Source organism: Ictidomys tridecemlineatus, chromosome 6, assembly GCF_052094955.1.
Source record: "Ictidomys tridecemlineatus isolate mIctTri1 chromosome 6, mIctTri1.hap1, whole genome shotgun sequence".
Taxonomy (NCBI): Eukaryota; Metazoa; Chordata; class Mammalia; order Rodentia; family Sciuridae; genus Ictidomys; species Ictidomys tridecemlineatus.
In genome coordinates, this window is record NC_135482.1 from 154,468,347 (window position 1) to 154,486,964 (window position 18,618).

Sequence of the window (18,618 nt, forward strand, 5' to 3'; positions counted from 1 at the left end):
TTAGGAATGGGGAGGAAGGAGTGGACATTCCAGGAAGGAATTTTAAATGAAGAGATGTTTTAGCTGGAGGAGCTTAGTCAAGTATATATAGAGAGGGAAAGGGCTAGAACAGAAAGTTAGGAGGCAAGACAGTGTATGGTGCATTCTGGGTATCAGAGAAGGGTATTCAAGAGAGAATCCTTGGGAGATGGCGCTAGAGATGTGAACATGGCAGACTTTGTACCCCGTGCTAATGCATTAAGACCTAATGCTGTGAGCAAGAAGGAGCCATCAGAGGGTCCTAAGTAAGGGGAATGCATAACCAGATGCACTTTAAGGAGATATCCTCGCTTCAATGTGAAAAATAGATTTGGGAGAAGGAGGAAGACTGGAATCTAGCAAGACTGAAACAGAGCTGTAAACCAAGTGAAAAACGATGGTGGCTTGAATTAAAGTAGTAACAGTGAGGATGAAGAAAAGTACACAGATTTTAACTCTATTAAGGTGGCAAAATAAATATGATATAGGGGTGCATTTAATGTAGTTTATAACGTAAAGGAAGGAATCCAGGATGCCAATATATATATAGCGTATCTGTGAGCTTATATTTCTCATTCTGAAAGAAGTTGTATACCATACACACAAATTTCACATTTTGCCTGAGTCATAAATAGGAAAGCTTGAGATTCTATGGCCATCCCCAGCTATTACCTTTTAAAACTATCCAGGCACACCATGGAGTTATATGCACAGATCAAAACTATGCCTTGAACAGCTAAGTTCATAGCCAAAATAATATATCCCCACCCATTCATCCATCCACAGACATTTACCATTAGCTTCTCAATGCCAGTGGCTGGTCTAGACACTGGGAACAAAAAGATGAATGAAACAGAGACCTTGCCCTCAAGAAGTCCACAGCATAGAGGGGGAGATTGACAATAAAAAGGAAATTACAACACAATGTGATTAGGTAACTGCAGAGCCAAGTGGGAGCACACAAAGAGAGCAGTGTTCCCAGTCTGGGGGATCATGCTTCATGAGGGCTTCTGAAGATTTCTCCAGGCCTCTCAGAGTAGGTTATATATGTCCATCTCATTCCATCTCCCTCTTCCAGTGAGTTCTTCACAGGAAAAAAAAAAAAAGACTGTCTTATTTATCACAGAACCTTGCACAGTAGGTGCTCAATAAGACTGATGGATGGATGAATGTCCAGATAGATGGTGGATGAAATGAGTAGGATATAAATGGATATTGACCTGACCTCAAAGGATGGAGAAAGAATGCCCATCAATTCATGGAAAATACCAGGTAAATAGTGCCTTATGGTGAAAAAGGATTTATTGAGAAGGTACTGGATTAAATGGGCCATTGGTTCAATTTTGTTTTGTGGAGTTTGACCCTTATCAGTAGATTCTTGTTGTTTAGTATTTATTGAGCCAGATTTTCTCTGTACTTAAGCTACTCCCTAGGAGGAGGTTAGACACTTCTGGAAACTGCATTAACTCTTTCAAGCCACCAGGGTGCTATTCAGTGAATTACTTTTCAGTAATTAAAGATGCTGCAACACAAAAACACAATGTGCTGAGAAATAGAGAGCTAATCTCTCTGCCTGCCTTCCCCAGTCGCCTATTTCTGATCACTGAAAAGATAGGGTGCAAATATGTGGGGATTACACAATGACAGTCAGCCCTGTTCCATATAAGAACCTACAGTAGTCTCTTCCTAAAGCCCATGAATTTTTCACATTAGAGAACAAAGATTAGCAGGATCAAGTGACTAAAGCACTTAACGGCTTTAATCCTCATTCCTGCACAAATTCACTCTGTGGCTTTGTACTTATCTCCTTCAAACTCTTTCCTTTATTTGCCCCTCTCTGTGCATCTGCAGGATGATAAGAGCAGTTATGGGATCTGGACAACCAATATCTCTAATCTTTCTTCTAACATGTGAGGAAAAAAAAATAGAGATGAATTTGAATGACTGCCTGTCTCTTTTTGGTATCTGTATACATACCTAAATCAACTCATTAAATAGAAAATGGACTGCCCTTACACCCTATCCCCACCTCTTTAAAGCTAGCAATATTCACCTTCCATTTTCAAAAATCTTGTGCTATTGGTTTGCATCTTTAATTACCCAGGGCACTGATCTTGTTTTATATGACTTACAACAGGCAGTTTTGCCCTTAGTTCATTTAAGCAAAATCATCCCTAGTTTGAGCCAAGACATACTCAATATACAATTACCTGGTGGGTCAGGGCTCTGCCGTTTTGTCATTTTTACTGGCATTTTCTCCATTATTGCTAAGTACTGAGCAGTATAAGCTGTCAGAGCCACATGGCTGGCCTGAAACTTAATTTTTCTAAATTGCACAATTCTTCAGAAACAGCTTACCCCCCAAGCACAGTCCCCTTGACAAAGGGCAAATAGGGTTAAACTTCAAACTGAGTTATACAGAACATACCCAGAGCAACCGTAGGAAGGAAGCAATTAAGCAGAATTTGGGTTTGCAGGGCAAATAAGACTTTTAGACAATGCAGAATTCTGTGTCAAAGTGGCCGCTCCAAAGCCTTTGAGTAGCAAGAGGTTTTAGATCAGGAAGCACTTTTGTGGAAAGAAACAGTAAAGGCTAGGGAAAGACATGCCTGCTGAATACCCAATATGTCAAATACAGTGTGCCAGGTATTTTTATATGCATGTTTTTTTTATAAATTCTTATAATAATCCTTTAAGATTGACATTTTTATTCCCGTTCTACAGATGGGAAAACAGAGGTGGAAAGTTCAGTGGACTCACCAAGGACAACACGACCTATAAGTAAGTTAGTTTCATTCAAACCATGTCTTCTGAATCCATGCATGACATTCCTTGCATTAACCCACCCTGGAGATGGTTTGAAAACAGTTTTCTTGTAGCAAAGGACTAGTAATCTAGTATTATAGTCTCCCTGATTCAAAGTCCTGAGACGTAACAGAGAAATACAAAATGCCGAGAATTAATCCTTCCCTACTTTCACCCCATTATCCTCTGTGCTACTCATCTGCCTCCTGTCTTGGCTCCAGGTGATCTTAGAGAAGCCTCTGCTTGGTCTATCCCTATTCTGTGTAGCATATTAATTCCCTGCACTCGCTTCTCATGAAGAGAAGCCCTTTGAAGTCCAATAAGCTACCCGGTCCCTATCACCTGGAGAATTTAAGAAAACACAAATCAGCTTAGCCTCTTGCTGTGCATTAGCCTCAAAGACAAACTGACTGTTTCAGCTTTTATGGAAGAACCGCACAAGATTACTGACTGTCCTCTAAGTCAGATTGTATTGGTGAGCAAATGCAGACCTCCGAGGATATTAAAATGCAAATACTAATTATTTGAAGGTAACCTGACAATTTTTCCAACTCAAAATCTCTCCCTCTCTCTCCTCCCCGACCACCACCACACACATGACTGCACTGGAAAGGATTGAGTAATATGAGTTTGTTTCAGCAGCATTTATTACTCTGACACCAGCATTTATTATTCTGGTTTGGGTTAACAGCAAAGAGAAACTTAAGGCTATGGATTCACAGCCATTAGTAACTTGCTTGGGTGTCAAAGCTGACCAAATGCACTCAAAGCTTCATTCCTATTCAGGTAACAGCTCTCACGGGGCTCTAGGTAACACACGGTTCAGCACATGCAGGTCCAGATCCTGGCAGGTGGCCAGGTTCCCTCCCAGTGTCACGCCCTGTCACAGCCTGACTTCACACAGGGTTTCCATATCGACCCATACTGCCAAATGCTTAGAGAAGAACAAACCACACCCACACAGATCTGGCCTTTATCCAGCTTCTCAGAAGTAACCTCCAGACAGTTGGAACTGCCCAGCAATAGGGGTGACTTTGTTAATCACAGGGGTCCCTCACACCTCACATGATCGTTTCTAACAAAGAGATGATGCAGAGTGGGGCCAGTCAGTGGATAGGTTTAGGGAGAAGCCTGGCCATGCTAGAAAAATCAACCTTGTGATTAGACTTAGAGATTTGGGCCATGTGAGATCAACCTGACCTCTGGGGAGGAAAGAAGGGCCAGAGGTTGAGTTTAATCATGTGAGCAACAATTCAATCAAAATCATGCCCACCAAATGAAACCTTGGTGAGACTACATACTGAAGCAAGGATAAGCTTCCTGACTTGGAATATTCCCTAGGTTTCCTATTGTCGCACATCTGTGCCAGTAAGGTGACATGTCCCTAAGAACATGGAAGCTTCCTGTTTGGAACCCTCCCAATCCAAATACTGCCCTAAGTGTCTGTTCATTTGGCTGCTTCTGATTTGTATTCTTTTTGTTATAATAAAACTGTAGCTATAAATTTCTTGAGGTTTCTAGTTGCTACGGCAAATTATCAAACCTAAGGGATTTTATGGAGAACCCCCAATCTGTAGCTGATTGATCAGGTCTGAAAGGTGGCCCGTGTCAGAAGTGTTGGGCAGCCATGGCAGTAGGATGGACCATGTCCTTGACCTCAAGGCTAGCTGATGCTGGTTTAAGACCTGACTTTCTGCAAGCCATTCAAATCCAGTTCCACATGCATCTTCTCCTGGCCCTGAATCAAGCCTCATATCTTCCTCATTTTCCCACTCAGTCTTATCACAATACTCCATTTAGTGTCTGGGGATGTGCCGTTCCCAGGCCTATCCTAGAAGTCAAAGATAAAAACCTTTTATTTATGACCACTACTCCCTCTGTCAAAAGAAAATTGTTTAAATGACTCAAATAGAGATTAATAGCTTTCTTCAGCCAACATGCATCCAAAAGCCTCTGTTGACCAGAGAGCTGTCTGAGTGGAAGAGAAGCCGGGTTGTTGTTGTACAGGGTAAGGAGATGAGAGGGGAAGATGTCTTTGTGGTCTGGCTCAGGTAGCAGTTTTTATCTTTAACTGCTCTGAAACTCAAAATTGCAATGTTGCTCAGCCATTGGTACAGTCCCACTTCCTGAAGTGACAGAAGAGTGTTCTCCAAAGATGTTTTTGCCAGCTTTGAAGTTTGTAGGATAGTTAAGGCTCAGGGGTATGGAAGGTAGCATAAAGGAAACAGGAGAAAGGAAAAGGAGGCAAGGTTAAAGGTAAGGGTAACTTAGGACTCTCTGTGTGTCTGTTCTAATCTTTGGAAACTTCCTGCACCAGGCTCTCAACACCTAGGCTGAAGTCCTCTTGGTATCACCCTTTATACCTCCTGCCTCCTTAGAGCAGGTAGCTACTCATTGATATCAGAGCTAGAACTTTCCTTCATGAGACTGAAGGCACCCTCCCTGTAGACCTGTGTGCAACATAAACACATGCTTGGCTTGTCTCCTGGGATCTCTGATGTGACACACGGTGCCTTTTGGCATTTGTTTAGAGCCTTAGGAATGAGTGTTGTTGGCTGCCAGGCTCTTCTGAGCTTTAGGAATGATGATTTTGCTTTTTTGTACTTTCTGGAAAAACAGACCTATCACAGCGCCAAGAACACTAGCCACTCACTCGCTGCAACACTGCTTCTCCTACCGTCCCCAGTGCTCCAAAGGCAACTTCCTCCTGCTTCTTCCACTCCCTGGACAATCAGGGCAGGGATGTTTACTGAGCTGTCGGAAGCTTGGAGCACTAAGGACCCTTGAGACCCTCCAATGCTTGTACTACTTTCTTTCCACTCTTTGTTTTGTGGGAAACAGTCAATTCTCTGCAGAAGATGTCAGATTAATCTTCCATATAAGAAAATGGGAGGACTGGGAAATTAACAAAAAAAAAAAAAAGAAAGAAAGAAAGAAAGAAATCTTTGTAAAACAAGAGAGGAAAAAAAACTGAAAAGAAAGTCTTGCTATTTTAAAATGCCACATGGAGTCTCTAATGCCTTCATCGCCACTGCTCCTCTCCACACCTGATAGAAAAGTCTCTGGAGCAGAGGTCAAAAGACCCAGAGTCCAGGTCCAGCCCTCTCCTAATTAACTGTGTGACCTCAAGTGGGTTGCATGACCTCTCCAGCCCTTGGCTTCTCTTCTATGAAATGTACAGATGAACTCTGAGGTCCCTTTCAGCTCTGCGTTTTCATGACAAAGAACTCGCAGAGGAACGCATGCTCCCCCAGGGAGGAGGACCAAGGACCAGAAGTCAAACATGAGAGAGTGAGCAATGGGAAGGAGGCCCTTTATGTATGACTGGTGCGAAAAGAGAATCCGATCCCTCCCCTCTTTTTTTTTCATAAGGGACTGTCATGTCTGGAATGACCCTGAACACCTCAGCTCTGAGAAATATATTAAATATCTGAGCACTGCTATTATTCTAAGTGGTAAAATAACCACTGAGACTAGAGTGCAGGTTAAATTGAAACCAACCCATCTGGTTATGCTGTCCTTGACAGTGGACATTTGAACAACCGCCTGAATGGGCCTAACAGGCCCAGATATTTTAAAGTAGCGATAGTTTTTATTTAATAGTGAAATAAACCATTATAAATCTAGAGAGGTCATTCTGATAGTGGGAGGCAAGGTAGTTTGAGACGATTGTATTAAAATTAATTATCCTTTTTCATTTACATTTTAAAGTATACTCTTCGGATATTAAAGTTACATGAGATATATAATTTGATATGTCAGCTGCAAGTATCACTCAGGCATTGAAAACCCCAAACAAGGTTTGGAAACATTCTCTTTAGTGTCCTGGTTGTAGTTAAGGGTGTATCATAAGCTTTGTGGCTAGGAAAAAAAAAAAAAAAAAAAAAACCCTTCTAAGGGCTGGGGTTATGGCTCAGTGCTAGAGCACTTGCCTTGCACATGTGAGATATTGGGTTCAATTCTCAGCACCATTTAAAAACAAATAAATAAAATAAAGGTTAAATTCTTTAAAAAAAGAAAAAAAAAGCCCTTCTGAATTGAATCTATATATTTTTCATGCATTCTGAACTGCAATGAGAACATAAGATATTCAAAACATAAAGAATAAAACAAATTAAATTAATGATCTATGCCAAAGATGCCCTGAACTTTTACAATTAAAAGGATCCTTGAGATCCAACTTCCACCTTTCAAGTGGGAAACAGCAGTCAGAGACATGTCCATGGTAGAAGTGTGCCTGTCTTTCTTCTTGGCATCCCCAGCACCATTTTTCTTTACTTTCTTAAGAAAATAAACACTATTTCTGAGTTCCTTTCACTTGAGCATCATGTAGATTCGGTTCTAATTCAATGTTCACATTAGCAAATACTCTGTATTTGAGATTTTGTGGGATTTCAACAGATTTTAGTCTTTAAGCCTCAAGTAGGATGGCAGTGACTTAACAAACCCAACCATCTACTATGTTCCAGATGCTAGGCTAGACACTGGAATGGGAGAAAAGATGATAGGAATTCCCGCCTTCCTTAAGAATACAAACGTACAAACAAACAGAGAAATACTGGAAGGCAACAGCAGTGCAGAGGGGAAACTAAAGGAACTGGGAGAGAATTTCTCTGCACAACTCGATACTTTTATGGAAACAGTATACATCATATATTCAGTTCCTAACTACAGCAAACATATAGCTAGCTGCAAAGGGTCTCTTTAAAAATATGCTGCCCAGGTGTACTGCACACAGCCCTTCTGACCTCTTGAAATGGTAAGGCTGCAAAATTAGAAAAGCTCCCATTCTGAGAAGTGGTTCATGAGTAAAAGATCACAAGAGCACATGGTGAATTAGAGGAGGCTCGGGAGGATGCATTGTGCACCTACCAATCTTTCTGCCAGTTAATAGCTCACACGGAAGGAAAACACACTAAGAACTTCCATTTTGCAGACACACTTCTTCCTACCTCCCAGTGGTGCAACTTGCCAGGTATCAAAGGTCCTGCCAATAACAGAGGCACAGCATACCTACAAGGAAGAAAACAAAGAGCAAGAATAAAACATGATGTTTCTGTGAGCCAGACAGCACAGCTTTCCCTGGAACCCACATGACTGCTGAGAGCTACTGGGGAACTTTAAAAAGCAGGTTGACACTTGCTATTTAGGATTGCAATAGAAGGCCCATTATATTAGTTGTTAACATTCTGAATAATACTTAAAAACAGTAATCTATATATAATTTATCTTCTAATATAGCACTATTATTTCTGGAAAGCTTGCAGCTAGATGAAAATGGCCTTATTCCAACCACCAAAATCAATTCTTTTCTACAAATTTGATATAGGCAGCCTGTGTACCATTTGAAAAAGCTCACTGACCTGTGAAGCCTGCCATTTGCACCATAAAATTTAGACCTTCTTTGATGAAGTTATTGAACACTGTACTTACTTCATTGGAGGTTTGAAAGCAGTTGTACATAACTTCCACTTTTTGTCTTTAGGAAAAAGTTTGGGATAAGCAGCAAATCAAATTGCTTATGCTTTGGAAATGAGAAAAGACACAGTCTAGACTGCACTTAATGAAAACTATAAGTTAATTTTGAGTGTGATGCTGGAGGTTCATTGCCAAGTTAAAATGATGGAGATTATTTTTAAAAGGCTTTAGAAGTGAGGGAAAAATACATAATGCAAGATCTGAATATGAGTCTATTTTTTCACTAGATTGCTAATTAAAAGTTTATTTTTATATACTCTAATCTTAAAAGTCAGGGGAAATGAATGATGCACAAAATCTATCTGCTGTGTTAAATGGAGATAATAAAGAATAAGAATATCCACCCTTCTTAATAATCGGTTTTAACATTATCCATCCACAAATGGATGTCCTGATTTTTCTCTGCTAAATTGCAGCCAACTGTGGACATTGACTCTTAACAGTAAAACAAAAGCAGTCCAAAATCTGCTTGAACCACTTTCTCCATTAAAAGAGCAGACTTAGCTGGAACCATATTTCAGTGTTTAGCAAGATCATTAAAATACTAGTACATAACTGACTGAACCATGGGTAAGAAATGTCATGCACAGCTCTAATCTCACCATAGGTTCCTGTCATTGCTGAGGGCTCCCAGCATCTAACTCAGGCAACTTCAGAGAAGATGGTATATCATCATAAGCCTTCAAGGCTCAAATTTTGGCTGCAATGTGGCAAAAGAATCAAATTTTTCAAGAATATCCTGATATTCCTTGTAAAATGGGCATAATCTTTTTTCTTTCTCTTTTTTTTTTTTTTGAAACTGGGGATTGAACTAAGGGACACTCAACTACTGAGCCACATCCTCAGCCCTTTTTTATATTTTATTTAAAGACAGGGTCTCAATGAGTAGCTTAGTGCCCCCACAAAGTTGCTGAGACTGGCTTTGAACTCATGATCCTCCTGCCTCAGTCTCCTGAGCGGCTGGGATTATAGATGTACTACATAATGCCCAGTGGGCATGATTTTCTTTAAGTTCAATCTATCAGCTTGAAGAAATCTTGCCAAACCAATAAAGCAGATACTTAATATTTTAGATAAATCCTAAGGTTTCAACTCGATAAGCAACTTCAGAAGTATAATTATAGTCAATAAAATTCATGTCATTTCTGAAATTGTGACTGTTTCTACAAATCTTCACACTGAGTGACTGATTCCTGTAAGTACCAGTTGGTTGCTAATAGAATTATTCATCTTCACTACTCAATTCACAGATATTCTTTGAGTCTGAATATATGCATATCTCATATGGTATGTGTGTAGTTGGGAACAACTGTAATATGACCTCTGTAAGCATGAAAATAAGGTAGCCTTCTAAGACTTATGCTATAAACTCAGCACACAGAGGGGGACAATTTTTTTATTATTACACTTTAACACATAAGCATGCAGAGTCACCATAAAGAGGCAGAATATCTCTTGGGCCAGCAATTCTGGCCCATAACCCACTGTGGGGTTGTTAGCCAGCTGTGTGCTTGAACCTGACAGGATGCATCATGTAGTCATAGACTGGTGCTATGAAGCATAAAGACAGAAGTACCTCTTCCAACACCATGATTACCAGGCAGGTGCTAATAATTTGGCTTCCTATGTAGCCTGTCTACAGGTGAGAAAAACTAATCAAGCCAATATGAATGTGTAGTTCATTTAACATTGCAACTACCAAAGTAAATTAAATAGCTGACCATCATTGTTTACTCCACACCAGACAACATTCTAATTACTTTATATATATTATTTAATTCAATCTTTGCCATAGTACTGAGGCTAAGTCACTTATCCAATGTTATACAGTTAGTGGAGAAGTTAAGATTTAATTCTGTCATGGTGGCACATGCCTATAATCCCAGAGACTCAGGAGGCTAAGGCAAGAGGATCTCAAGTTCAAGGCCAGCCTTAGCAACTTTGCAAGACCCTCAGCAATTTAGTTAAATTCTCTCAAAATAAAAAATAAAAATCAGGGGGATGCAATGCTGATTGTAGCTCAATGGGATCAATTTTCAGTATAAAGAAGTTAATTTGAAGATAGGAAAACTGCATCTAGAGTAAGTACTCTTCACTGTTATGCTTTCAGCAATCCGAGTTTAATCTCAGGGTTGTTGGGAGCTTTGATATCACTGATCAGCATCCAAACACATGCTCATTTGTAAAGTTTCCAACACTGAAAGGTTACATTAAAACCCAGGAACCAAGAAAATTTCTCAAGGAAATGCCATCTTTTTGAGTGAATTGCCAAACCATGGTCCCCGGGAAATACCACATACACTGCTATCCCATGCATCTTATTTTTAAGTACAACAAATGAAATTCTAACTATATACTATATTTTCTGTTTATTTTTTGTTTATTTGTTTGGTTTGTTTCTTTTTTTCTGTTTTCTTTTGTTTGTTTGTTTGTTTGTTTTGTTTCGTTTTTCTGCAGCAGTTTCAGTTTGTGTTCAAATCTGTGGAATTCGAGGAAGAAAGTACAGTCCCCTATTAAGAAAGTGCACTTCCCACTGGGAGTCCAAAAGGGATTTCTTATATGCATTTAATGCAGGATGTCAGTGGCTTGGCCTGTTTGTATAGAACAAATCTCCCAAGTCCACTTTGAGGTTTTCCAAATATTACCCAAATTGTGGACAGCTGAAAACACAGTCATGAGAATCATGAGAATTCACAGCATGATCAGTGGCTCCAACATATATGGAAAGAGGCCTCAGGATCCTTCTATTTTTGACATGAATAAATAATCAAAATCATCTCCTCCCATCGCTTTTTTTCCTGATCCCTTATCTGAAATGAAAATAGCTCATCCTTAATGGATCAACTCTCTAAAACACCTTAATGATATATAAGTAGGTAATTCTGCTGTTTATATCCTAATAGTTAAAACATACATTTCTAATGTGCAATATGGCATCAATTTAGATGCCTGGTTTACCTACTAACTCCATTTTGAATAGGTTTTTAATAAGGTAATATGTTATGATTTTGAAACATAAAGTGTGATATAAATATTGCTTGTCATAATTTCCCAAAATGTATTCTGTAGAACTTTAATTGCATAGACTATTAATAGAGCTAACCCAAAAGGAAAAAAAGACTTCTGAGGCCTAGGTAGAATTGAAAACACACAGTTAAATAGGTCTCTTCCCTATGCAAGTTCTTAGGGTCTCTGGTTTATTATATATCATGTATTATGAATCTCTAAAGAACAATAGTAATACATCAGTACTTTTCTACCTATGAGGCAGGATCACTATTGGATTTTTCTCCTCAATTCATCCAGGAGCATTGTTTCAGTAAAATGTAATAAATGTGCCTGGCATAGCGGCACACACCTGTAATCCTAGTGGCTCAGGAGGCTGAGGCAGGAGGATTGCAAGTTCAAAGCCAGCCTCAGCAACTCAGCAAGGCCCTAAGCAACTCAGTGATACCCTGTTTAAAGCAATTCAGTGATATCTTGTGTGTGTGTGTGTGTGTATATATATATATATATATATATATATATATATATATATATATATATATATATATGGCTTGGGATGTGGGTCTTTTTGTTTAAGTGCCTCTGGGTTTAATCCCTGATACCAAATAAATAAGTAAATTCAATTTAGTAGAAAACTGAAATAAAAACAACACATGCACACAAAATACAACAAAGTCCTCAATTTTTTATTTTAAGATTTAACAGATGTAAAATTATTATGTTAAATTTCTATTCAGGTCTCTAACACCTATCCTCAGGTTTTGTATATATCACATCACAACAGGAAACAGTTTGAGGACTGGCATCAGATCACAGGCCACACAGAGTAGCACCGGATATAGCATTTACCACACATATAATATAAGGAAGCAAGTGTTCAAGAAAACATGTTAGGAAATGCTGCTTTTTTTTTTTTTCAAAATCTGCTTTATTGCTTTTCCAAGTTTAATTGCCATAAGAGGTTGAATTCTATTTGTTTTAAGACCAGGTGGTGAGCTGATGATGTAGCTGGGTGTTAGAGCTCTTGCCTAGCATGTATGAGGCCCTGGGTTCAGTCCCCACATCCACACACACCTCTCTCTCTCTCTCTCTCTCTCTCTCTCTCACACACACACACACACACACACACACACACACACACACACAACCAAGCGGTTAGCATGGGTCAAAGTGAAAAACACCTGGAATTAATGGTTGCGATTCACAAGTGAAGGTATAGTCCCCGTGGCAAGTTAGGAAGGAATGAAAAGATATTTACCTGGTCATTGTTCTCCACTGATATCCATAAAGCCCAAACAAAATTAAAGCTAGAAAGAAGAAAAGAAAAAATGTGCCACAGTTGCCTGTATTAAGGTTTATTGAAATAAATTTCCATGGTAAAGAGATTCTCCCATCCTAAGTCTACTGTTCAAATCCACAGGAGTTCTGCAGATTTCAACCAGCCTGATTACAGTTTCTTTTCTAATCATTTTGGATCAATCAATCACAGGTTTAGTTAACTACTCTATACCTAATAATGTGTCAGATTTTATGACTTTACAGATTCGGAACCTGTTTCCTTATATGAAAGTCAAATAAAAGATTTCAGAAGAGCTGTCGGTGTTTTGCCTAAGGTTCTGTTCCTCGTCAGAAATGCTCAATTATAAAACCATAAAACACAGTGTTAAGAAATGTGCCCTTGTCTAGGGAAAAAAGATTAATTATGAAATTCAACTCAGAGTTTGAGCCATTGAAAGAGTTCTAGAAAACAAAAGGATATAAATTCTGCCGAATTCATGGTTTGACACTGTTGTTAAAACCCAAACCAAATTGCTTGAATATAGTTTCAGGTGTTAAAAATGAACCTTTTCAACAGCAAAATGTTTTCACCCGATCTTAAAAAGTAAAGGAAGCATGTTTGCAGTTGCCTCAACCTCTTCACAATGGTTTTTAAGAAAAGTGGGAACCTGTGTTATACATAAGGATAAATAGCACTTCAGTGATGATAATTACGACAATTGCAATGTGTATCACAATAGCTGAAATGGATTATGCAGCTTTAGAAACCTCTTAAAAACAGAAAACATTATTGCAAACAACATGAATGAATCTAAGACTGCAAAGCACTGCCAATATCTGAGGTTAGAATTATCACTTATCATCCTTTTACCAAAGACTGTCTTAGTAGGCTGGAAACTCAGAACCAATAGCAGAGTCAGGTGGTGGTGGGGGTACTATTATTGAGACCTTCTCTACTAATCCAGGGAACTCATAAGTAAAATGTTGTTGGTTTCAGCTGACCTTTTCTCTCCTGTACCCTTCTTACTTTTGCTAATGTCCCATTTTAACACCTGAAAAGGTCATTTTCTTATTGCAGTCAGACACACGAGAATTGATAATGATTTCTGACCCATAGGGTCAAAAGATGCCATAGGTTGCCAGACATCATGATGTAAGCAGCGTAAGTCCTGTAGAAAGGTATTACAAACAGTGTCAACTGAGAAGTACCAAAATGTCCACTTTGTCCTCTAAAATTTTCTCTCACTGAATGCTAAAGTGCCCGGAAATCTTAGCCTTGGAACTGCTATTTTAACTAAAACAGAATGTCTCATAGTATCAGTATTTTTATTAATTTTTAAACAGGGATGGCACTTTTAAGATACCTTAGACTGGATGCTACGGCATGAGATGCAGAAGGTGTAGAAATGAAAAGGAGGTGAGAAATCTTGCATCCCCTGAGCACAGTTGAGAGAAGAGCAAGAGAGTCCTGAGGGGTGACAAAGGGCAAATGGAAAAGAAGCCCACAGAAGCTCCAAGAGATCCTAAGGGGAGTCAGGAACCAAAGGCAAGATGCATCTACATATAGCTTTGCCTTGAAATCACTCACATTGAGTGCCTCACTCATGTCAGTATACAACAGATGCTCAATAAAGAGTCCCCTCTCTCCCTTCTCTTCTCTTGGGGAAGGCACTGGTGCGAGGGACTGGTTTATATCACAGTGAAACTGAATTGAACATCCCTGTTTCTTAGATCAACGTGCACTTCATAAATCTCACCCTTGAAATCTCAAAACCAGAACAGGGAGAGATTTGAGATGCGGCGATACATTTCAGTCGTTTTCTCATTTCATCTGTTGATTTACATTTGCAAACAGCATGTGTTGACAGTGCTACTTTGAGCTTATTTAATGTACTGTTCATGTGAGCATTACTTCCCTTTGTCCATCCAACACAGGATTTCAGCAAGAAAATATAGGAGGCATGGTTTCCATTTAAGATGTGAGGAACCTAGGGGTTGAATGAGGAAGAAAGACCGGGATCAAGAATTAGAATGAAGAACTCCTGGATTCCATCCATCCCCACCCATTGTTCTACGAAGTCAAAATTTCAAACTTCAACATAATGCAAAATGCTTGGAAGCCACTTAAGGAATACTGGGTCAGGCCCTGAAAGTTTTGATGCTCTGGGAAGGGCTGGGACTGGGTCTTCAATTTCTGTATCAAAAAACCCATCATTAAAATATCCTATGTGCTCAATATTTATTTGCTAAATCTTTGAGTCTATAAAATGAAAGCTATTGAAAAAGAATTGTGGACAAATGTGAAAAAATATGTAACTTAGCAAGATATTTTTAAATTTTTTTTTAATGAAAGCTGAGGTTCTCAGTGCCAGTGTATCATATAAAGGTACCTCTTATGCCCCATGTCAGTTTCCTCCTACCAGGGACTTCAGTGGTAGCTTAGTGGACAGTTGTACATAGTGTGAACCCACCTCACGTGCGTGTGGGTCATTGTTCTGCCTCCTGCCCCAGGACCTTTTCTGATGCTGCCAAGCCCCTCTGTGCTCAAGGTTGCCCATGTGCACACACACACACAAATACACACTCTGAAAATGCAGGAGAGTTCATATTTCCATCAGAAATCCTCAATCCAAGGGACATGCCCCAACCTCCTCTCCTAGAGAAGACAATTCAGGGAGAAATTTTGCTCACTACCAAGGAGATGAATCAGAATTAAGGCCCTCTTCCCTATAGTAATGCCTTAGAAACACCAGCTCTACATGGGATTTTCTTCATTCCCCCCTCACTCACTCTACTTCTTAACTCCTGTGTCCTAGGATCAATTCTTCAAGAAACTACTTGCACTGTCTGAGTTCTTGACTCAGACTCCACTTTCAGGGGAACTTAATCGAAGACTATTTTTAAAAGGATGTGATGATTAGAACTTATGTTTGGCAGGAAATATGTATAAGGAAATAGATCATTAGAATTATGGTAAGTGCTTTCCCAGTAGAAGGACGATGGATCACAACCAAGACAGATCTTCAGCTGATAAAAACTGCCACCGTGCCACCTGTTAATTCAGTATACTAAGTCCATACTACCCGGCACATACAGCTGCTCGGAGTTTACAGGGGAGCTCTCCGTGTCAGTCTGGCTCCCTTCACCTCTCTGTACCTCAAGAGTGCCTCACCACCAGTAACTAAAGGAAGGACACCAGAGGTTACCAAGACGTTACTGCTACAGCCCTCAAAAGATCTTATTGATTATGTGCATGCTACATTGATTTTTGAACATTTTTTTGATATCATCCTGGGCTTCAGCAACTCATGGGAAATACATCTAATTTTAGAGGGTAGAGAAGTAATTAGCAGAAAAGATATTCTTGAAGAAACGATGTTAAGGTTGGATAAATGTAATACACAGAGGAATAGCTTGCATGAAAGCTTAAGATGAGAGAAACTATGGCGCTGGAGAATTCAACATGGCTGGTCAGAAATAGAAATGAAGACCAGATCATAAAGTTCTGCTGGACCACGTTAGATGTTGAAGATTTTCCCAAACCAGTGAAGGGAGAAAGGCTCCAATGACAAGGATCATGGTGGTTCCTGCCATAGCTAACTCTGAGGTATGAAGTCATTGTTAAGGACTAAATAAGGCCCTAAATAAGCTTCTTTCCAATAGCTTTCCCTCAATAATAGCCACAAATATTTATTGTCCACTTACCTCTAACATGACAGACACTATTCTAATTAATTTATTTACATTAAATCATCTAACCCTCACAAGATACTTGTAAATTAGGTATTATTACCCCCACTTCATAGGTGAGGAAGCTGAATCAGAAAGAGGGTAAGTAATTTGACCAAGGTTATGGTGCCAGCAAGTGGCAGAGCTGGCTGCTTAATTCCCATATTTTACACGTTAGAGAAACTAATCCAATTTCAAATTAAGCACATGCAATTCAGAAACTGCTCCAGTGTTTTTCTCAGAGCTGGAACTAGGTTTCAGTATAGTGTATCTATCCAGATTAATAATGAGTGAACAGAAACCCCAGGGTCAATTATAGGAGTCTGAGTCAAAAAAAAAAAAACACATCGTGTTGGGTCAGCAAATCCCGATGCTAGTGATAAGTTTCACCACATCATAAATATATCATGTACAGAAAATAGAAGAAAACTCGATGGCCAGCTAATGATTGACATTATAAAGAACATATCTGGGATTTGGAGAGTAAGTGTAGAAGAAAAGGGTGAAATATTTATAGATTTCAACTTCTCATTTACCAGTAAACACCAAGAAAGAGTGATTCAAACATCCTCAGGAGGTAGCCACAATTGTGGAAGATAGAAAAATGTAGGAATCCAGCTTCCAATACATGAAAGGCACACTTCCCACTCTCCAGGAATTTGCAATTTGTAATAGAAAGTCAAGATAATACCTAGATATCTACAACCCAAGAGGATGCGGTAAATGCTCTGAGAACATCCATATGAAGTCCAGAGACCCACCCACTCCCCCCAGATGTTAAGGTTGTTCTAGACCAGAATCAGGAAAGGCAGGATGCTGGACAAAGACTTTGAGATGGGTCTTCAAGGAGGCCACAGAAAAAATGGAACTATATCAAGGAGAGAGAAAAGTAGAATCCAAAAGGAGGGGGTAGAAAATACTGTCTTATAATTGAGAAAACTGTAGATAATTCCCACTGACTCAGTGTAAAATTTCAGAAAGATGTAAGGAACATTATTTATTCAATATATTTTTATCCAAGACTTCCTATATCTCAAACACTCTCTGGGTATTCGGAATAGATACATCAGCTGACATGGTAGAACATGTCTTGCCCTTACGGGGCTTCTTTCCAGAGGAATAGCAAACAACAAAGATAAAGCAGACAGTGATTAAGTTGAAATAAATGGCCTGAAGCCTGGGTGGAGAACCTGCTATGGCAAAGACACTTACACTGCCCTCTACAGGCAGCCAAGAATCTCTGAGGGTGCTGATTGGAAGTGTGAAAGAGGAGTGAGGTTCAACATGGATTTTTGAGATACTTGATCCCAGGAGAGAATGTAAGAGGAAAAACTGGAGAAAATAATCTAGACAGTGATGAAGTTAAACATTAAAACACACATATGAGAGAAAAGACCAAAGAAATGAACATAGATCTTGGCCCAAAAAGGGATTGTTGAAGAAATGACAGGAAAGGGTCCACAGTTAGCCTCTCCGCTCAGCTGAGGAGCAGAGGGGTGCTACTAACAACCTGTGAAGCCAAGGTTGGATGGCTTGGAGTGTGACATGCACTTTCAGTTTTGATATAATATCAATTTGGAAATGACTCTAAAAATCTATCAGGATCAATATCTGCATACTATTATGTCCTAGGTACTGTTGTAAGTGCTATCAATACTTAGATGAAAGCCTGCAATTTGGATAACAAATATGACCTGAAAAGAGAGCTCTGTGGGAGTAATTAATATAGACATGAAAGCTGAAGCTATCAGAAAATATGATAACATGGAGACACATGTGACACTATATATATCAGTGGGATGGATCTCTTTTTAATTTTAGATATAAAATATTTTCTAGACCAGAGAAGAAGGGTATAGGAATGCCAGTTGCCTTCAGGAACATTGTCTATCAGGATGTTATGGTATAGATGTGGTGTCCCCCAAAAGCTCACATGTGAGACAATGCAAGAAGGTTTGAAGGAGAAATGATTTAATTTTAAAGAGTCTTAACCCAATCAGCAAATTAATCCCCTTATAGAGATTAGCTGAGTGGTAACTGAAGTGGTAGGGTGTGCCTGGAGGAGTTGGAAATCAGGGGTGTGGCTTTGGAGTATATATTTGTATCTGTCAAGAGGAAATCTCTCTCTACTTTCTGATCATCATGTGAGCTGCTTCCTCTGCCACACTCTTCCATCATGATGTTCAGCCTCACCTTGAGCCCCAAGGAATGGAGCCTGCTGTCTGTAGATTGAGACCTCAGAAACCGTGAGCCCCTAAACAAACTTTTCCTAAATAAACTATTGTGGTGGTGGAGTCTTTTAGT

At 39.4% G+C, this 18,618-nt stretch overlaps 1 long non-coding RNA gene across 2 annotated transcripts in view; it reads left to right on the plus strand.

Annotated features, from left to right (window-relative positions):
- LOC144378415 (uncharacterized) overlaps positions 1-14,823 on the plus strand; it is a 124,073-nt gene extending 109,250 nt beyond the window's left edge. For both annotated transcript variants that reach the window (XR_013440070.1, XR_013440071.1), the window contains 2 exons: positions 2,743-2,799; positions 14,521-14,823. This is a non-coding gene — a long non-coding RNA (uncharacterized LOC144378415). The remainder of the gene's footprint in view (positions 1-2,742; positions 2,800-14,520) is intronic.
- Positions 14,824-18,618: the final 3,795 nt, after the last annotated feature.